Consider the following 16,079-nt stretch of genomic DNA (forward strand, 5'->3'; position numbering starts at 1 on the left):
GCAGGACGATATTTTTGACGAAGAAGTTGGCCACATCCGAAGCAGTAGCTCGTTGAACGGCTTGGGTTTCGCAATATCTGGTCAAGTAATCGGTGGCGACAACAATCCAGCGGTTGTCAGCTGAAGACTTGGGAAACGGGCCGAGTAAATCCATCCCGACCTGTTCAAAAGGTGAGCAAGGAGGTCGTACAGGCTGAAGCAGACCGGCTGGTTTCATTGGTGGAACTTTGCGACGTTGGCAATCACGACAAGTTCGGACGTACTGCTTCACGCTTTTGTGAGTTTTCGCCAGTAGTACTTCTTCTTGATCCTTGCCAGAGTACGCGTGAAACCAAGATGCCCGGACGTGGGTTCGTCGTGGCATGCACGTAAAATGTCGTCGCGGAGAGAAGCGGGAACAACGAGTAGAAAAACGGTTTCCGTGGGATGAAAGTTCCGCTTGTAGAGGATGTCGCTGCGTAGGCAGAAAGAGGACACGTGACGCGCGAACTGCCGCGGGGGTTGTTGGCGGCGTCGTTCAAGGTATTCAATCAGGGGTTGCAGCTCTGAATCCTGGCGTTGCTGTTGAGCGAGGTTTGGAGATGGAAGACTACAAAGAAAACCGCAGTCCTCGTCAGTATCTGTTGGTGCGGGTTCGACGGGGGCGCGGGAGAGACAATCGGCGTCAGGTGTGTTTCTGACCAGACTTATAGACAATTGTCATGTCAAATTCCTGTAGCCGAAGGCTCCATCTTGCGAGACGTCCCGAAGGATCCTTGAGATTCGCCAGCCAACAGAGAGAGTGGTGATCGCTGACGACTCGGAAGGCGCGTCCGTACAAGTATGGTCGGAACTTCTGGATAGCCCACACGACCGCCAGACATTCTTTTTCAGTTGCTGAGTAGTTTTTTTCAGCAGCAGACAACGTGCGGCTGGCATAGGCAATAACGCGCTCAACACCAGCTTGAAATTGTACGAGTGTGGCTCCGAGACCAACGTTGCTAGCATCAGTATGCACTTCTGTGTCGGCCTCTGTGTCAAAATGACCAAGGATCGGTGGTGTCTGTAGACGTCGTTGAAGGTCGTGGAAAGCGTCGGATTGAGCCGGGCCCCAAATAAATGTCACGTCGTTCTTGATGAGTCTTTGCAAAGGTTCGGCAATCTCAGAAAAATTTGGCACAAAACGGCGGTAATAAGCACAAAGCCCTAGAAATCGGCGTACATCGTGCTTTGTCTTCGGTATCGGGAACAAACGAACTGCCGTGGCTTTGTCAGGGTCAGGGCGAATACCGGTGTTGCTGACAATATGACCCAGAAATTTAAGCTCCTCGTATCCGAAGTGACATTTTTCGGGCTTCAGAGACAGGCCGGCGGTGCGGATGGCCTGAAGAACAGCCTCAAGCCTCTCGATGTGCTGCTCAAACGTGGTTGAAAAAACAACTACATCGTCTAAGTAGACTAAACACGAGTGCCACTTGAGGTCAGATAAAACTGTGTCCATCATGCGTTGAAATGTGGCCGGAGCGGAACACAGTCCAAAAGGGAGGACCTTAAATTCATAGAGGCCGTCCGGTGTTATAAACGCCGTTTTTTCCCGGTCCCGTTCGTCAACTTCAATCTGCCAGTACCCGCTACGTAGATCCATTGAAGAAAAGTAACGGGCATGCCGCAGACGATCCAAGGAGTCGTCAATCCGAGGAAGTGGATAAACGTCCTTTTTCGTGATCTTGTTCAGTTTGCGATAATCTACACAGAATCGTAGTGAACCGTCTTTCTTCTTAACTAGTACAACAGGTGATGCCCAAGGACTTGTCGATGGTTGAATGACATCATCATCCAGCATTTGCTTAACTTGATGACGAATAGCATCCTGTTCTCTCTGTGACACGCGGTAAGCGTGTTGGCGAACAGGTTGGACGGTCGGTTCAGTGATGATTCTGTGCTTGGTTAGAGGAGTCTGCTTGACCTTCGAGGTGGTGGCAAAACAGTCGTTAAATGATGATAGTAGGCTGAGGAGCCTCTCCTGTTGGGGTTGTTTCAGCTGTGGATTGACGTTGATGTGACTGGTCAAGTCCACATCGCTGTTTTCCTGCATCGAGATTGTCGTTACCGAAGCACATGCGTTGGACTCGTCCACTGTTTCAAAGTAGGCAATGGTGGTATGCTTCGCAAAGTGCTTGTATTCGCCGCTGAAGTTAGTAACTAGGATCGTGGTTTGCCTATTTTGGAGCTCTACGAGACCTCGTGCGACGCCGACTTCTCGATCCAGCAAAATGGTGAGGTTACCTTCGGCGATGCCCATATCTAGGTGGTCTTGAGGGCACTCAACAAGGACGAAGATGCTACTTCGAGGCGGTAACGTTACGCAGTCATCGACCACGCGTAAAGCCGCGCGATGATGTTCATCCTTAACATCAGAATCCGAAGAAACATTCTTCGAAAAAGTCACGAACAAGTCACGCAGATTAATGATCGCCCCATATTCCTGAAGAAAATCCATGCCCAATATAACCAGTCGAGAACACTTGGGCAGCACAAGGAAAGACGCTACGAAGGTCGAAGTATAAATTGTAAGTCTGGCGGTGCATCGTCCAATGGGTGACACGAGGTGTCCTCCAGCCGTGACCAGATGTGGGCCGTCCCACGCTGTCAGCACTTTGCGTAACCGATTGGCCAGCGAGGCACACATAACCGAGTAATCAGCTCCCGTATCGACAAGTGCAGTCACCGGATAACAGTCGACGGAAACAGTAATAACAGCAGAAGCTCTTTTGGCGGTTTCGAAGGAAGGCGTCAGCGGTACGTCGCGAGGGGGTGGCGTCGGCGGAGGATATTTCACGGTTCGCATGACAGCGGCCTCACCCCCGGAGGTCGCCGTCTTCAGTTTCCCCGGCGCGGGCTTCCGCCGGTGACTCCAGTGGAATCAAAGGCGGGTCGAGCGCGGTTTGGTGATGTGTGCCGATGAGGTGACGGCGACCGCGACTGTCTTCGCTGAGGGATAAGAGGAAGACGGTTGCTTTCCAAGTACTCCTCGATTTCGTGTGGGCATTCGCCATAGCTGCGGGCAACGGGCGTCCGAATGGTATCCCCGCAAACCAATCCGTCGGTAATGGCAGTCGCGATAGAAGTGTCCAGCCTCCCCACAGTAATAACACAACGGACTGTTGTCAGGAGCGCGCCATACCGTTGACTTCCGCGGACCAGGACGAAAGTCTGATTGGAGAGTCGTGCGGTGGCTTGGGCTTGGGAAGCGTCGAGGAGGCCCTGTAGGTGGATGCGGGAACCGGGCCGTCGACGGCGTAGAAACCAGAAGAGCATCGGCGTATGAGAGCGTGGGAGGTTCGGTTCGCGTTGGTGGCGAGGGATGAACCACCTGCCTGATTCCCTCCCGAATGACGTTCGTAAGGGCCGCGGCCCTCGGAGGTGCCGATCCATAATACTTCTAGAGTTCTTCTCGAACAACCTGCCGTATTAGTTCGGTAAGGGACTCCCTGTCATACCTTGCAGGTACAAGCGAGCATGCCACAGTCATGGTGGTCTGGCGTTCATACTGCGATAGCCACTGCCGAAGCATGGGCTCCATGACTGTTGCCTCACGGATGAACTGAGACACCGTTGTAGGAGGATTGCGCACGAGGCCCGCGAAAAGCTGTTCTTTTACGCCTCGCATTAACATGCGCACCTTCTTGTCTTTGGCATTAGTGGGTCGGCCCGACGGAACAATCGTGTCATGTCTTCACGAACATGGCGACGGTTTCGTTCGGCATTTGGAACCTGGAAGATAGTGCCTGTTCGGCTTTCTTTCTTTCCTTTCGGGGATACTGAAGGCGTCACGAAGCAGGCGGTAAAACTCCTGCCAGCTGGTAAACGAAGCTTCGTGGTTCTCGTACCATACCCTTGCCGCGTCTAAAAGGGTAAAGTAGACGTTCTTCAACTTACGGCGAGCATCCCAATCATTAAAGGTGGCGACCCGGTCGAAATGGTCTAACTAGTCATCTACGTCATCAAAGGCGTCGCCGGGGAACGGGTTAGGCGTGCGAGGCGCGTTGAAAATGCAAGGTACAGCAGCATTTGGGATCTCCTCGGTTTGGCTTGCGATTGTTGTTGCCATTTTCCTCGCACAGTTTGCCAGGGGACCGTACTGCGGTGGAAGACCTTGGAGGCGACGGCTGCTTCGATGGATTTCTGCAGTGTCTGAGGTGCTGGCGTTGGTAGCTTCTGGTTCAGGACCAGCAGGCATAGGGCGTATGTGTACCCAGCACCTCCACCAGTTTGTCGCGAGAGGAAAAGGCTGGCAGTCAGTTCCGATCAAACGGCTGTTTACTGTTTCGGCCGCAGCAGCCAACAACACTTCTTCGTCCTCGTCCTCTAGCGTTACTAACGCGTGGCAATATATATATATATATATATATATATATTGTCATAGAAGAAGCTAAGATTGATTTCTAAATGCATTCAGGACTGCCAAGGTCGAGCGTCATACTTATTTGGTTCTTACAAGACAGCATGATCAACAAGAACTAAGGAGATAGATAGTATAATATTGACTCTCATGCAAACTCTTTTCTAATTTTATAGCGTTTCTAATCCCTCTGCATTCCCTATATATTAGCCTGATGTAAAGGTAGTTTTGTCATGGGTATGCTTAATTCAAGACAACGGCTGAGTTTGTGAGATCTGTGGGCCAAGAAGATTTTTCTGGATGCGATTGAGTGAGTACGAGTGAACCAGACTGAGTAGAATTTGTTTAGTCCGAGTCCCAATGAGCCCGGCTGAGTATAGATCTGGTGAGTTTGAATCCCGGTGAGCCTGGCTCAGTAGGTTTTGGTGAATCTGACTCCGAGTGAGCTCTAGGCAATAAAGTCGCAGTTTCGCCCGAAAGGCAAAGCATCGATTGCGATAGCAAATTAGTAGACAGCTGTACGAATTAAGGATAGTAGATTTATCAGCTGTAAACACTTGTAAGTATTCGCTTACTAACTAATGTAGCAAGCATCGTGTCACGCGCGCACAAGCAAACATGAACACATCTCACACGATGAGCGCGCACACTCGCTGTCAAAACGCTGGATAAAGAGCGGGATGCAGCAGCAAGTGAATTGACTTTCGTGGTGCCTCTTGCTAAAACGTGAATTCAGTGGTGAATACAGAGCGCACAGGAAGCTAATAGCCCTCGGTGCACCTAGACTCTCTCCTCTTCGTGGATCGCTTTCAAGTTGGACTCGGCGGCCGCGCCATACGCAGCCGCCACCTGAGTAGAACGCCTCCTCCCCTAGGTGCCTTGCGCGCGACCGAAGACGACGCGCTTCCTCCCCTCTTTCTAACCTTGCGCGGGCGAGAATGACCCACCATCGTCGGTTCACCCTCGCACGTACAGCATACGGCGCACGGCGACGCTGTTATCGCCCTTGGACGTTATACAGAACATCACGGCGACGGCAGAAATGCGAGTGAATTGTCCATATAATATCGCAATAAAATTATGATTTTTGAGTTAGACAATCAGCGTTGAAATAAGCTCGCAGGTGGAGGAATTGGTTTATTGAAGTGGTAGAAAACTTAAGGTATGGCAAGGATGGTAGGCTTTTCAGCGGGATCGTGAGGCTCAGGGAAGGTGGAGAAAGCGATTTGTGCTGAGGGTGTGGGAGGGGGGTGAATTTTTTTAATGGGTGAGGGAGGTCGTTCAAAATTTTGAACATAAGGGTGAGTGAAGTTGGTACTTGCGTCGTGAGGGGCAGGAAGGAAAACAAAAAATGAGGGCATTTGCCCACCTATGCTGTGAATACCCAGTGACCCAGGTAAGCGAGAAAATTGTTAGATACAAACACACATAGAAAGAAAGAGACATAAATAGTTATCTTCTGGAAAATGCATGAAGTACCCTAGGAATGCTAACGCATAGATAGCAGGGTGATGTTCCCAGCGTGTTGTTGGTTTGAGATGGCTTGGAGTTTCAGGCATGGCGAAGTTTGTTCTCTTGCAGTTGGCTCTGGCTGGTATAGGCTGGAGGACATCAGGTGTCGTTGGTGGTGTATATGTGACTCACGCTACGTACCTTGTGAAGGGTCAGGTTGTAGTCTTTCGCTTTACACAGTACTCGGATGACTGTCTTTCACGCACCACATCTGAAGCATTTTACGTTTCATGCACCGCATCTGCAGCACTTCATATTTGACACACTACAGAGCCTACTATTGCAAGGAAAAATGCAAGTCAAATTAAGGTAAGCTGCTTTATGTCTGCAAATAACGCACAGATTATGAGCGTGCCTTAATGGAAGGATCCGAAATGATTTCGAACACCTGGGATTTTTCACGCGCTCGTAATTGTTTTCCACCTCACCCAAACTATATCAGCGCCATTATTTCGTAAACATTGAAAATGTATGTGTGTTTGTAGGTGTTTGTACACTTTTGGATTGTTCATTGCGTACAATTTTCCTAACACATGGATACCAGTTATTCTTGTTGCTTATTTGCCACGCATTATTTGAATCATATATCCACTCGGTTATTTCTATTTGATATATGCCCTCCTTTAATGAACCCAATTCAATTTGGCGGCATGTGTAAGCAACATAAACAAACAAATAAATATATACATGCTTGAAAGAGTATCAAGACCTCACAACACACAAGTGCCTATCTGTTGATTCAAAATGCCAAGAAGACGGAGAACAAGGGAAGCTCCCACACAGAAATAAGGCGTCTTCGAACCATAAAGATACTTGCTAGCTTCCAAACCAATTGTAAAGGCTTCCTTCCTTCAATGTGTATTTATGCGTACTCTCCGTTGACTCCTCTGACATCAGCGTTGACGCAATCCTTCTGCAGGATCACGATGTTGCTGACCAGCACGCCGTGTGTTGCGCTAACTTCCTTCCGAAGGCGACGACCTAGAATTTGGTGCGAATGCAAAGTAGTTGTTTGGGTAACTTGAAAGTTCCATAATTTTCTTTTACAAATTGTGGGATCAAACTGATGAAACTTTGCACAGTTTATCAGATTGAAATACCCCGCACAATAGCATATCGTGGTGTTGTCTAGCATGCCGGAAAAATCACTTTTCGCACAGAACACACTACAGGTAGAGCTCTTGTTTGGGCTAGTTGGTGTATTCTACAACTCATAACAGGGCAGCGCGAAAAACACGCACGAATGAAGGAACCCGGTTCGAGAATTCCAGAGCCAACAAAGTAAGCATGTGGCAATAGGTGTTACGTATATGGCAATTTCATTACTGAAATCAAACACTCTTTATGACTTTGTTAATAATAGGACTGAATTTTGCTGGACAGTTTATGGACTTTTGGTAGACTTACCGTACCTTGCAACGCTTTTCTTTTCATTCAAAGGAACATTTTCAAGACGGTACTTGTGTGTTGAATGAAGCGCATGAACCTCTCAGCAGGTTTGGTTTGGAAAAGAAAGAACGACGACAACCAAGAGCACTGTATGAGTGCACAGAAGTAAATATTGTAACTAAAAGTACACTAATCCCGGGGTCACGAATCTTTTTTGATGGTACGAAAGAACTAAGCTTGTATCACAACGCAGAGTAGCAGGAAAGCCACGCAGGAAAAAGGCGTCGTCCAGTGAGCCGGCCGTTATTGGCCTACCGTCAGGCTTTGAATCAAAGTAGAAAGGTCTTCGCACCACAGCAGCCTACCGAAAAGCGTGTAACATCTTCCTACAACTTATCCTTTACAACTTCGCCTGGCGACATCATTCTACCACGAGGTCTGTGCATTGCTGTGGCTTTTGGCAAAGCGTAATGCATAAAAAATGTGGTTGATCCCTCTTATATAGGAATCGGTATAGAACACGAAAGTGAAACGTGTCTTCACAGAAGTAGTGTAATGTTTATTGCACATTGATATATAATGTCTATTGGTGTTTTGTGGCTAAAGCGCCCTTAGGCGTTGATGCACCCACGCTGACGCCTGGTGGCACGTCTCCTCCATCACGACTACCAACGTCGATGACCATGAGCAACCATCGTGCATATGGAAGCTGCACTACGCTGCACACGCTAGCACAACGCGAAAGACGAAGCACGTAACTGACACACTAATACAACGCGCAAGACAAAGCACGTAACTGAATCGTCACCGAGTCAAATCAGCGCGTACAGCGCGTCGTAATTGCAGCCTCCGCGATCAACTTCAGAAACATTTTCAGAGCTAATTGCGGAGGCCACGCTCTGCTGTGCTGAGTACGGTGAACGCCACCTAGGTGGCGTTGGTAGTGCTTCTTGATGTCAGCGTCCCTTCGAATGCTGGCATCGAGGCGTCGTAGTGCTGAGACCACCGAAGCGTTCACTGTCGGTGCGCGTTAGTGTCATAATGCAGTACTTCTCTTTTCTGCTCGTAGGCGGCGGCACCGCCCCGAGCAAGAGCGCGGGTACACGGAGGAGTGTAAGGGCCCATTCACACTTGCTACTAGGCGAGGTCGCGCGACCAATTGCGACTGGCGACCAGAAAACTACTCAAGACGAACGATGTTCACACTTACAAATGCGACCGACGAGTCGCTAAACTGAAATGTATCACGATATGCCGTTTACGTCTGTTTGAAATGTCATCGCCGCGCAAAATAAGCGTCTGCGTATACGGACGTCCTGTTCCTTCGCATCTGATTGGTTCAGCTGTTCTGTGACTGTGGTCGCGTGACTGAAAAATCGAGCAGTGAGCGACTGGCCCGAAACGGTCGCATTTCGAGAAAAGCGACCATTTGCGACTACTTGCGACTGGTCGCTTTGCGACCACCTTGGTCGCGCGACCTCGCCTAGTCGCAAGTGTGAATGGGCCCTTAAGGCTCTGTTATACTCCGACGTTCACAACGCGCGCGCGCGCCGGCGTTCGTTTCGTCGCGTCACGTCGGCGAGGCCACGCCAGGCGCAAATCCGCCTGCCCTATAGTCCAACGCGACGCGGCCCGACGTAGCGGCCGCAGCCAAAACAGCGCATGCTCAGTAGAGCAGAGTGCCGCGCGGAAAGTGAGCGCCAGCATGCTGCATTTCGCGCCGGCTGCCGCCGGGCCGCGCCGACGGACGCTGGTCGCGTCGGTCGCGCCGCGCGTCAGAGTATAGAGTGCTCGCGCTTTGCTAGCGTAGCGTCGCTGTGCCCAGCGTGCGCGCGCGTCGACGTTACGTCGGAGTATAACAGAGCCCTTAGATATATAAGGCGCGTCTGTGTAGCTCTCTGCAAATGCGTTTGTGGCGCAATGGGTTAAACGCTCGGCGATCTATCGTCGCGGACCGAGAGGTCGTGGGTTCGATTTCCAAATTTTGCATGTTTGTGGAACTTTTTCTTCTGGTTTCTTTCTTTGTATTATGTTCTATGACGTATTTCCGTGACGGAAATACGTCAGTGAAGTCTTGGTGGACCCCGGCATAAAACACTTTCGTGTTAAAAACTGAGCCCTGTGAAAATGTTAGCCAGCGAAGCTGACTATGGTCGGTCTGCTGTAGTGAATATTGTCCCCACAATGAGAAAGGGCGTATCGTCGTTGGGCATCATCCCAACCGAACATGTCTATCATGAACGTTCCGTTTGAGAAGCTTGCGTTGAAACCTGGCCGTCACACCGGAGAAGTTGGCGCTAGCGTTGCCGAAGCCAATACAATCACCGTCGCATCAAATGCCTTAGCAGAACATGCAGGTGACTTAGGCCGCAGGATTGATTGGGATAACGCCAAGATATTGGAAAAGGAAAGAAATTTGACGTCAAGACACCACTTGGAATCCCTCAACCAAATCACAGATAGCACCCTAAACCGGAATGACGGAACCTCCCCCCCCCCCCCCCCCCCCTCATCTATACACGCGCAGCGTGCGTCATATTTTAAACCCATATAAACATTGTATCGCACGTCTGTGATTTCATTGTGAACAAGGCTCCCATCAGGGGAGCCGAAACGCCTTTGCTTGTATTCTTTCTGTGGTCGGTGTCCTTCTTTTTACCCTTCTTTATAATTCAAAGTATATTTTTGTTCTTGCTTTCAACCTGTCATTTCTTTTCCGCATTTTTCTACTGATAGACATAGCCCGTTATAGACACTTAGGTAAATTAGCGCTTTGTAACGTGCAGATATAATGTTCTTCATTGCGGCATTCAAAATGCTGTTGGTCTAACCTATAACGAGCTGCTTTCTTAAAGAAATTAAAAATATTTGCTTAAATGGTCGTCAGAGAAACTAGAGCTGTGTTCAAAGATTTTGTGCAGATTGCGAACACTGGCGATATGGCAACACAACACCACTCTAAAATAATTTGAATGGGAGCCAGCACCCAAGTAATTGGTCCTAAGCAACAAGTTGCCTTAAGGATAACCGAAATCGTTCTTTATTGCTAACTGTCGAGAGGTATGTTAAATTTCATTTCTAGTTCCTGTTTACTCTGCCCAAAATCAATGCCTTCAATGCTGTTAAGTGATGTGAAATGCAGCCGTCCAAGCAGGAAGACTAATCATTGCTAAAAGCATTAACAAAGGTAATATAAGATAATCGAAGCTTTTGGTAATCTACATGATTACTAATTACATGCATGGGAAAACAAATTCACAACGGGGTCTTCCATCTGTTCCAAAAGAAATCCTATCTTCGTCCACTGATAATAAAGTTTTGCACTAGTTGGCACTCGCCTTGATTTTTCAGGTAACTCATCTTGCTGTTTACCACCCCATAGTTAAATATGGTGATTCTTTGTGATAGAGCTGTAATCCAGATGACATTAGTACAACCATATTATAAGCAATATAATTTTTGGTTCTTTTGATTTTAGTGAGCTCTAAAGCCCGTGATCCACGTTGGCACGCGATATACCGCAATGTAGTCTTAAGGTATCCTTAGTCTTTTTACGTATAGTACCTTACCTATTAGTTGTATCTGTATTGGAGGCTTGAAAACATTTGGTATAAGTCAGTATTACTTTAGCAACCATCGTGTTTGGTAGTTTCTCGGCCGTTCCTCATAACAATAAAATTATACAGAACAATATTTAAGCGGAAACGTTTTTATAATAGGAAAATTTGGGAAAATGATTACGTTAGCACTTTCCTGTACGTACTAGACGCATGATTGATGTGCATGTGTTTAAAAGCATCAAAAAGCTCTTTCTACGATGTGTGATGAAATAAACGTGGGTTATAACTCAAGTATATGAATTGTAAACAAAGTCTCAATATATAGCTTACCTTTGACGGGAATAAGCGAAGCGATAACAATCCCCAGAACGCCAGTGAGTAGAAATCTCATTGCAAACCTGTGGCGTCCAATAAATATTTGTTGGCGAGTAATTCATCTCCTTAATCACATAAATTGTGCGCGTTCCGGCGAGTGTTGCCGCAGTTCTTAAACTGGCATTCTATAATTTGTATTAAAGACGACACTATTTCTTGGGCTACCTTAACGCCAAAAACTTTGTCTGCCTGTCTGTCCGTCTGACTGTAACCTGATTAAACCGCCCGGCCAAAACCAATCAAGCTACTAGCACTAGTGGCGCGGGGTCATACACGTGAACATTATACAGCGCGAAGGAAAGCACAGGTATATTTTAGGTAAAATATATGTGCATAACCATGATCCGCAGGATTCAATTCATTAGTAATACACATTGGACAGTTTTTTACGTCAGTAAATGAAAAGTCAGCGCGTTAGAAATCGTGTCGAAGAGCCGCTACGCCGCTACAGAGCCGCTACAGAGCCGCGGCTCTGTAGCCGGCTTTAAGCCAACACTAATAAAAGGTCACAACAGAGGGCGCGAGAGCAGGGCGAAAGCGGGAGAATTGAAATGAATTCAGCAAAACCTCCATTGCATCCATTATGGGAGGAGAGAGGAGGGGGAAGAGCGTGAGGGGTCGCAGGGGGGAGAAGAGAGGGCATTACGTATCAGGCGCGGCAGAATCGATGTCATTTGCAGCGAAGCAAACAGACATGCGGCCAATTTTTTATTCTTTACATCTCAGGCAGAAATCGCTCACGTTTTGCGGAATGACGCGATGTTTGTGCAGAAGATCTTAGCAGGCGCAAGTGTTACTTCCTATTCTGTAGAAATATAATGTAGGCATCGACAATGCTGTTTGCTATCGCCGTTCATTCCCACACCAGAAGTTTTCGCTCGTTGCATGCACTGCAAGTGTTGGCTACAGAAAAAAAAAAACGTGACATATAGGCACTGCGGGCATCGATTCACAATGATTTTTGCACAACCGCATGGTAAATATCTGGAAGGAATCTATATCAGGAGAACAATGACGACATGTGGCCAGGCGTAGGCATGCCGGGCTTTTCTTCAAGATCTACTATTGTTCACAGAGGGGAAGCGTGCACTTTTCTAAAGTCTTCGTAATAATTTTCAAATGGTAAATATAGCTACATATTTACCAACACCTCCTTACTACCTAAAATAAATATGTACGCTGTACCCTATTCGGCGTCGCGCATATTATAGGATAACATCATGAACCATCAGCAGAGACAAACACGTACAAAACAAGCAAGTTGGTGCGCACCATCTTGTTTTTTTTCCTGTTCGTCTTTGGCGCTGTTTCATCGATTACCCCACCACCGCGTCCAGGCGTCTATGCTTTTGCACTTCTGATCTCACATAATGTGGGGCCAGAAAAGCAACCACAGATTTGAGTAACGTTTATTATATTTGCCAGTTTTGAATATCGAGCTTTCGTCACTGTACAATGTCGTACCACAGCGCACTTAGTGGAGAAACTCGGTCCGGCCAAGAGGCACAACTCGACTAATTTTGTAGGAAAAGCTGGTTACTACTACACCACCCGTGTGGAAGACGAAGTTCTGAGAACGACCCTAAATGTGACCTCCCTCCGATTTGTTTAAAGAAGAGATTTATTTTTTAAGGCTCCCTGAAGTATCGCCACGTCCAATACGCGAGTTGCCCTGTGGCCGACTCGTGATCTCTTCCTGTTCATATATGCCAATATTTCAGAACCTCAAAAATTATACATTTCATTCGCACATGTTGCTATCAAGAGGGTCTGAATAGGGTCTCAAGAGGGTCGTGTTATCAAGAGGGTCATCAAGAGTAAAGCAGACAACCAGCGATGCTCTCCATAACTACCAAGCATTTATTGCAGAGAAATCGTACGTATACTATACAACCACGGACACAACGGCAGTCATCATCATCATCAGCCTATTTTATGTCCACTGCAGGACGAAGGCCTCTCCCTGTGATCTCCAATTACCCCTGTTTTGCGCTAGCGTATTCCAACTTGCGCCTGAAAATTTCCTAACTTCATCATCCCATCTGGTTTTCTGCCGGCGTCGACTGCGCTTCCCTTCTCTTGGTATCCATTCTGTAACCCTAATGGTCCACCGGTTATCCATCCTACGCATTACATGGTCTGCCCAGCTCCATGGATCATGTCCATGTCATCAATCAGGTAATCGAGAAATCTGCGGAATACAATCTATATATGGCTTTCATAGATTATGAAAAGGCATTCGATTCAGTAGAGATACCAGCAGTCATAGAGGCATTGCGTAATCAAGGAGTAGAGGAGGCATACGTGAATATCTTAGCAAATATCTACAAGGATTCCACAGCTACCTTGGTACTCCACAAGAAAAGTAGAAAGTTACCTATCAAGAAAGGGGTCAGGCAAGGAGACACAATCTCTCCAATGCTATTCACTGCATGCCTAGAAGAAGTATTCAAGCTCTTAGACTGGGAAAGCTTAGGAGTGAGGATCAACGGTGAATATCTCAGCAACCTCCGATTTGCTGATGACATTGTCCTATTCAGCAACAATGGAGACGAATTACAGCAAATGATTGAGGACCTTAACCGAGAAAGTGTAAGAGTGGTGTTGAAGATTAATATGCCGAAGACAAAGGTAGTGTTCAATAGCCTGGCAAGGGAACAAGAATTCAGGATCGCCAGTCAGCCTTTAGAGTCTGTAAAGGAGTACGTTTATCTAGGTCAATTACTCACTGGGGACCCTGATCACGATGAAGAATTTACAGAAGAATAAAATTGGGTTGGAGTGCATACGGCAGGCATTGCCAAATCCTAACTGGGAGCTTACCGCTGTCGTTGAAAAGAAAAGTGTACAATCATTGCATTCTACCGGTGCTAACATATGGGGCAGAAACTTGGAGGTTAACAAAGAAGCTCGAGAACAAGTTAAGGATCGCACAAAGAGCGATGGAACGAAAAATCTTAGGACTAACGTTAAGAGACAAGAAGAGAGCGGTGTGGATCAAAGAACAAACGGGGATAGCTGATATTCTAGTTGACATTAAGCGGAGAAACAACGGCAGTACACCATCTTAATCCTTTAATGGCCAGCCTTGCCCAACAGGAACCGCTAAAATAAGGTTTTCCTGGTAAAATACTGTCAATAACTACACCTAAAGCAATTTCATCATAGGCCTGAGTATTCTCAACCTTGCAAATAGAAACGGCGAGCGGTCTACCTGCTCATTGATCGCCACATTGTACCACGTGTGAAAATTACTTAGGTAAATTTGTGATCCTGCAACAAAATAGGGTTTTACAGCGAAGCTGTTAGCCGCTTGTTGGTCGGCAGTTGGCTTTTGCGCGCTCACCCAAAAAACGGCAGCTGGAGTAGGGGTTTGTATTTGAGCTTCCGCGTTACAGAATTAGGTTTTCTCGTATATTAGAATTGCAATCCGACGCTATAATGTCTGCAGGTTGTGCGTTAGTCGTACTCTACCAATTTGTGAAGCATTTTACTTTGAGAAATTTGATTTTTTCAATAACGTACATGCGCTAAGCACAGGACCAGCAAGTATGAGGTTGTATGCTTCGCTGATGGTATCGCCACCTAGAAGTCGCGGCCCCTGAGACAGGCCTCAAACGGTAGTTGGAATAGCGCTTTATCTTTCAGTTTCCACGTAACAGATTTATGTTTTGTTGTATATTCGAATTAGATTCAGAAACTACCATTTCTGCAGCTTTCGTATAAGTCTTACTTTACGCATCTTCCGACGCCATGAACTCTTAATTTTTTTTTATTTAATGAGGTGCTTGTTCTTTCCGATGGCCTAGAATGATACGGATATATGCTGCGCTTCCGCACACGCGCGTGCGCGCCTCGCATACGTTGCATGGGGTGGTGGTGCTTGAATAACGTCGTCTGTCGACAAGTGGGGTAGGGGTACTTGTCGAACTTTCACAAGGTGGAATTGATACGGATATTTTTTTCTAAACAAAAATTTTGTTTAGTCTGCCTCATGTAGGACAAGCGCACCTACGTGTTGCTGTCATCTGAGTTCATAATGTGTTTATCCGTAATGAACCCGCGAGAAAAGGTGTTATTCTCGGACAACACGGAGCACAGGATGGTATGCGCATAGTGCTACCCGTGTAACCGCTTTCGTGGTACGCCAGCAATATAAGGATATTCGTGTGTATCGTGATATTCGAGTAGACATATAGTGCGACGAGGCTGTAGTGTGATAGGCGTGTAGGAGCATGTGCACTATAATTTTGGCAGCATTTGCCGCTGTGCAGTGTGAACCAGGTTTTGTATATTGACACAAGCACGTGACAATATTGACACGTGTACTTGTTTATCTTTATCGGGTGGCCGCATTTAACCACCGAACAAGTGTTATCGCTCAGCGCAGGATGCGCCTTCATGTATCGGATGTCTCTCGAATATTATCGATGGCTCTAACCGACGTCGCACCGAACCACCATAGATCACACTCGATGACCGCACACAACCACTGTCGAAACGCTGGCGTGAGCAAGCGCAGCGGAAGCCGCGAACAAATGTTCGTGCGGTCTCTTGCTTCACCGGAAACTGACCGGAGAAAGCACAGCGCATGCAAAGGTAAGAGCCGTGTGGAGATCGCTTTCAAGGTACATAGCGCGCGACAGCCCGCAGCTGCGCAAAGTACAAGTGGGCGGTTGGTGGCAGAGTTGAAGCCGTACCCCCTCCTTCCCGCGCTGCTTTGCCGCTTTCCTCCTTTCGGTTTTTTTTTAATCGCCAGTTCCCCTTACAAGATACGCATTTCATTCTGCAGCTAAACGTTGCCTCCCCCCTCCCTCTCTCCCTTCGTCCATCCCATCCAGCCATGGCCTTTCGCACGACGG

Source organism: Dermacentor silvarum, chromosome 7, assembly GCF_013339745.2.
Source record: "Dermacentor silvarum isolate Dsil-2018 chromosome 7, BIME_Dsil_1.4, whole genome shotgun sequence".
NCBI classification, from domain to species: Eukaryota; Metazoa; Arthropoda; class Arachnida; order Ixodida; family Ixodidae; genus Dermacentor; species Dermacentor silvarum.